At 36.1% G+C, this 6,000-nt stretch overlaps 1 long non-coding RNA gene and 1 pseudogene across 1 annotated transcript; both read right to left on the bottom strand.

Moving 5' to 3' along the window:
• LOC140930813 (uncharacterized) overlaps nucleotides 1-6,000 on the bottom strand; it is a 117,184-nt pseudogene that overhangs the window by 29,980 nt on the left and 81,204 nt on the right.
• LOC140929551 (uncharacterized) lies at nucleotides 966-3,302 on the bottom strand. Its single transcript, XR_012164741.1, has 2 exons — nucleotides 3,167-3,302; nucleotides 966-1,712 (listed from the first exon to the last, which is right to left on the bottom strand). It is a non-coding gene; the product is annotated as an uncharacterized lncRNA (long non-coding RNA).

The following is a 6,000-nucleotide window of genomic DNA, read 5'->3' as shown; positions in this document are numbered from 1 at the left end:
ATCCTGTTTCAATTTTGATCAAAATCGGAGTGCTAGTAAGAAAAAACAAAATTTGTTCAAAAATGTCTGTTTTTAATTATCAGCTTTGTCAAAAAACGTTCCTCCCCAATAACAATAAACTAGGGCCATCAGGAACAGCAACTGGTAACGTTGCGAGTATGCGCGAGCCGCTGGAGGGAAGTTTGTGGTGGTATTGGATCGCAGCGAATGCAGCAAAGAAAAATGGCGCCTCTTTTAAAAATTACCATCGTCTTAGTCATCTGTTCTATCTTTGTGGAGTGCAGATAAGACAAAGTCTTCTTTGTAATATGCGAGATTGGTCTCAAGGCTAATAAGTCGCAGATCATTCTCAATTTTGCGCGGTTTGTGGTCCATGAGTGATTATTGTTTCCTGTTTTGGCTTGCGCGCGGACACGTCGATGGGGTTCTGTGTAACAGCTGCAAAACTCCTCTATTAAACACTGGATAACTGGGAAAAAATCTCTTCATGTAAGTTGTGACCGAGTACAAAACGTCCGACGCTTACGATTTGAATAAAACGCTGTGAAAAAAATTTTAAATGCTAGTCTGTTTATATAGTCATAACTGCAGTTCTTGCGACAATCTCCTTGCAATAATACGATTTCACGTCCGTGCAGTGATTCTGCCAGTGATAACTTTTCAGAGATACCCCATCCTAACCACCAGTGGCCAAAGTTGGTGCAGTGCCCTAATTCTGCGACTGATAAGATTTCAAAGATATCCCACGCAGGGCTACGAAATTGTATGTTTCCTTTTTTGACTAGATGATATAAAACTGAAGACCCAAACTCTAGAAATGACATCTATTAAATCTATGTGATGCCTTAACTTATTCAGGGGTGTAGGCAGAATTTTGTAATATGGAGGCTCTTGACTCCAAGATGCCCCTTATACTTCTAAAATAAAGAATTAGATGAGCCAAAACAAGAGTGTGGTACAAGATGTTTCATATTACAGATGTGTTTTATTGAGGTAACCCTAACCATGAAAAATCCTTCCCTTTACTCCCCACACTTCTACATACTAGAAAATTGCAAATATGCACACAACAGTGAAAATACTTAAAATAGTAAAGATCATAGTCATATCTAAAACTGCATTTTCTCTCTGAGATAATGAAGTGAATTTTCTGCTTTTAGTACTTCCATGCTTGCACTCAATTCTGCTTTTCATAAATTTTGTTGTTGGTATTTTCTACTGCACATGTGTTAATTATTTAAGATATAACTAATAAGGCCTAGCTCCCTTGACTAGCCCATATCTGTTTGCGGCCTAGTTCTTATGATTTGAAGATTAAAAAATTGAAAATGAGAGAAAATTAGCTCTAACTTTTCCTTTTCATTCAATTTCAACATGAGGAGAACTTAAGGATCTTAAAGCCTGATATTTATAAAGTCTGAGTTTATGGTAGCTTCGAGTGAGCCAATGTATGACTCGTTAAAATTAAAGCTTGTATGTGTGTCTTCTGGGGCACCAAGGCTATTTGATGCAGTTCAGGATGGAGTGACAGACCCTTCACATTCTGCAGACCGCATAGAGTAAAATAAAAAAAAGGATAGTTGCCATTTTGAACCAGCTCTGCTATGGCTTGAGTGAAAAGTGCGACTGGTTTAAATGTGACGATGCAGTCGTCCTCAATGACTATCAACTGAATTAACAAGGTTTAGTGCTGAGCATCTCATAGGGAGCTCCTGCAACAGGCAAAAGGCAAATGAAATTTTTCACAACTTGTCATCTTGCAACACCAGGAGCATCAATGAGCTTGTTTCAGGGGCAATTTTACATAAATTGCAACTTGTGCAGCCTATGATATATGACTATATACACTACTACAGTGTATACACAGGAAACCGACATTGGCAAGCCAAGTGCTCCTAAATTCATGCGCACAAACACTGAATATCTATCTATTTCTATCGGAGAGTGAAAAGTTACCCCTATGGCATTTAGTTGTTGCCCACAACTAGCGATACCCCTTTAGATATTCAGGATTTCTAAAGTGTCATAGATACGAATTTATATTCAAGAAGGAAAGAAATCTTTTGGATAGAAAAGGAATAATAAGATTTATGATTTCTGTAAGCGTACAAATACATTGTATGTGATGAAGCTAATTCTTATGTGGATGCCAATGTAAGGAATCAAATACAGGGATTTCATGTCCAGTGTTGTCTGTACTTCAAACAGGAATGGCAGTCTAGCAAGTGCAAAGGTGAACAAGGGCAAGAATTGTTTTGCGCTTGAACTTGTGCTCATATGAAAATGCACTAAATCACACTTATTAAATCACTTTTATAGTAGGGCAGGGAAAAGAATGCACATATGTGTATTTTCATATTTTATATTGATTTCAGTTATGTTTCAAGACATTATGTAAACGTTTTAAGCATAACATTAAAATTCCTTTAGGCGCCAATTTTGTATGGATAAACAAATCATCATTGAATAATTATCAGAATAAAATCATCTTCCAAATGGTGAGGGTTCTTGTCAGTGAATCTGAGAGCTTACAGTGCATGATTATTAAAACGCAAATTCATCAGTGTTCCCCCCCTTGGATGCAAAATCAAACATTCAAGGATGAAAGAATGTTCCGAAACAATGCTCTTACAAATAAGTTTTGTTGGGATATACTTTTACATGTTAACGAAAAATCTAAAAACAAGGTTGAAAAGGACAAGAAAAATTTGTCCATCTTTAACGAAGTTTTAGCAAATAATATTTCACAATCCACCGCCTCGATCTCTTAATCTCTGAGAATAAGTAATCGCCATAGAACACCAATGTAAACCAGAAAAGCAAATTTTCGAAAATGGAAGGAAACATCCGACCATGGCCTTACTTGTAAGAGTAGGAAATTTGCTTGTTGATTTCATGCCGCTAAATAGTATCAAAATACTCGAACTTCCCCCCTTTGAATTAACCATTAAAAGTGAAAATACGGAGTGACCGAAAGAGCAGTTTAATCTGTTTAGTCAATTGTGTGGGATATATGACTGGATCTCACTGTACGGTCAGGGTCAAATACTACAAAAATACCAGGGTCACATAAATTACGTTGAATTCAGGCTGCTATAATTTTAACACATAACATTCGATGATGCTGCTCCACATTTCACAAAGTAAATCAAGGGGTATATCTTACCTAAATGTTAGGCAGCTCTGCAGATCGTGGACGATAACCCAGAACTCCGTGACCGCTTGAAAGTCAACAAATCAACATATCACAACAAACGACCTCGTGAACGCTTTATCTGCTTCATCAGAGGAGCCAAATGGACGACATTTAATACTGCTCATAACATGAAAAGAAGTTTTAAGTAACAAAGCAAAGAGCACGGCCCCCAAAGGTTCAATTAGTCGTGTAGTGACACTCGATTTGGTTTACTCATACAAAAAGTTGACAATAGTTCCAAAGGAGTGCTCATAATATAATAATGCTTTACTGATAATGCTCAAGAAAACTTGAAGAATATTTAGATGTTTGCAGTAACTGTGATCTCAGGAATGGGGACTTTTTTGACAAGAACTCAGTGACTTCTGGTAATGCAACTGGGAAAAGAAGTTACTCTAGACCCGGAGTAGTCAATCGATAAAACTTGGTATTGATATAAATCGAAGGCAATCAAGTGATTTTTATCGATTGATAACAAGCTATAACAGAAATCGGTTAAAATTGATAAACTAAATTGCTGTGTCAAATTGATATTATTGAATTTTCATGATTTTAACAATTTATAACAGTACTTCCAACATTGTTGTTTTCTGGCATAAGTGCAGCTGAGAAAACTCATCCACGAGTAACAACTGATCAACAAACATGAAAATAAGAAATGTGGAAACTATTACAGTCACAAGAGTCTCTCTAAAACCGTGACCCTTTTGTACATGATAACAGGAACGGTTCGGTTTTATCATTATTACATCAAAGGGATGCCCAAAATTCAGACTAAAAGATTTCTCCGGATAGCTTTTCACCATTTTCCGTTATCAATCGATAAAATCACTTGATCGCTAACTATTTTTATCGATTTAGTTTTTTATCTATTGGCTACTCCGGGAAGTAACTACAGGCGGAACTGAGGTTATTTTGAATGGGCGGCAGATCTATATTTTGAAAAACTGGGAAAAATAAAAAACCTGGCCAATATCAGCCATCCGGAGAAGACTTAAAAGCAGGTTTTAAGGAAAAGATTAGGTTTTTTACAACTTTATTTTTTAAAGACTAGTGATACTAAATTGTTTGATCCTTCGACTTTCAATTTTTGCAACTCAAATGTCAACAAATTCACTGTTTGTGTGAAATCAGTTTTCAGTTTTGGATGAGCAGGAGAACAGATGTATCTTCCGATAAAAAATGATGGAATCGGTAAAATCTAGATAAATCGATAAACTAAATGAGTGTGTCACAGATTTCTACCAATTGATGGATACAATCAATGTCAATCAAATCAGATTTACCAATTTTTATTGATTTATCGATTGATAAATTGATACCTATTTTTATCGATTGACTACTTCGGGTGTTGAGCAAACTTGTGAAGTTCAGTCGCGCCAAAGTTGACAACTACATCCCATAGTTCGCAGTTGATTTCCTATAAACTCGCTACGTAATTTGGCTACTTCATGATGTGGTACCCAATTTCCAAATGAACTTCATAATGTGGCGTGGTAAATAGTGTGAAAGCAACTGTCACAGAATGATACTAAAATTGTGACACAGCCCCTTTAAGTCTTCATCTACCAGCAGTGAAGTTAAACTGGTAAAACTGCTTCTATTATCCTGTATTACACTGCAGGTCTATGCAAGCATCATATTAGTGAGTTTACGCAACAGGACGGCAGGAAGAAGAGGACGGCAAAACAGCTGTGTGTGACAAATGTGACAGGGCTATCACTTGTGGGTTTTGTCGTGATCTTCACTTAACACCAAGGTTTTCTGGTCCTTTACAAAAAGATCTGTTTAAAGGAAAGTAAAGTTTGGCGAAAAGTTGTTTCAAACAAAATTATTGTCACGCTTGTCACACAAGGTTTGCCGTCTTCTTTCCTCTCCCGTCCTGTTGCGTAAGTTCACTATTTGACTAGTGGGGAGGGGGTACTCCTTATATGTTCTCTCAAATGATATCCAAACAATGTTCCCACAACTTGCAAAGCAACCAGGAGATTTGTTTACTGATCATCCCTTAAATAACCAAAGATCTGTGGTTTTGAGAAAAATAAAAATAAAAAAAGGGAAATTGAAGGTCAGACATTATTTCTCTTTATTATAGTTTGGTTACTCTCAAGTGTATTAATTTTACATGTAACTGTATATCGCTTTTCAGACATTTCCTGTTAAACAGTTTCCTCTGTAGAGTTTGAATTATGCAACACATTACTAATAATAACCACCAAAGAGTTGAGCTGGAGTAGTGTTTTGTGGCAAACATAACATTGAATTTAAGGTGGCTGAACACAGTTTTGCAGGCAGTCAGCAGTAACTCGTGTGACAGCGCATGTTTTAAATTTGACAAACCAACAAGGTAGCGAAAAAAGCAATGGTACACAGAAGATGATTTCTCAAAATCTACTCATTAAAATTTTAAGATGTTTGGCAGAATTTTTACTTTTATCGTATTTTAAGTTTTTCAGATATGCAAGCTCCTATTTACATAAGCTCTATAGAATAGACTTAGTTTGACTAAATTTGACACTTTCTCCAGTAATTTTTTAATCAGCATCGTAACTAAAGTAATGTGATATCACTATGAAATTAAAACCCATGAAAATCCAGTGAATTTTTTCATGATAATTTCACATGTTTTTCACAGGTTTTTCAGGAGATTTTGATGGGATATTTTCATTGGTTTTTCATGGGGAACATGCCATGAAAATCTCATGAAAAAAGCATGGAAAAACCCCTTAAAATTCAACGCTTCATGGCCCATGAAAAAACCTTAACAAACAAAAATCCCATGAAAATGCCATGAAATAGAATGA

This window comes from Porites lutea, chromosome 3 (genome assembly GCF_958299795.1).
Source record: "Porites lutea chromosome 3, jaPorLute2.1, whole genome shotgun sequence".
Classification (NCBI taxonomy): Eukaryota; Metazoa; Cnidaria; class Anthozoa; order Scleractinia; family Poritidae; genus Porites; species Porites lutea.
The sequence above is the reverse complement of the archived record's forward strand: the minus strand, read 5'-3'. Positions and strand labels throughout refer to the sequence as shown.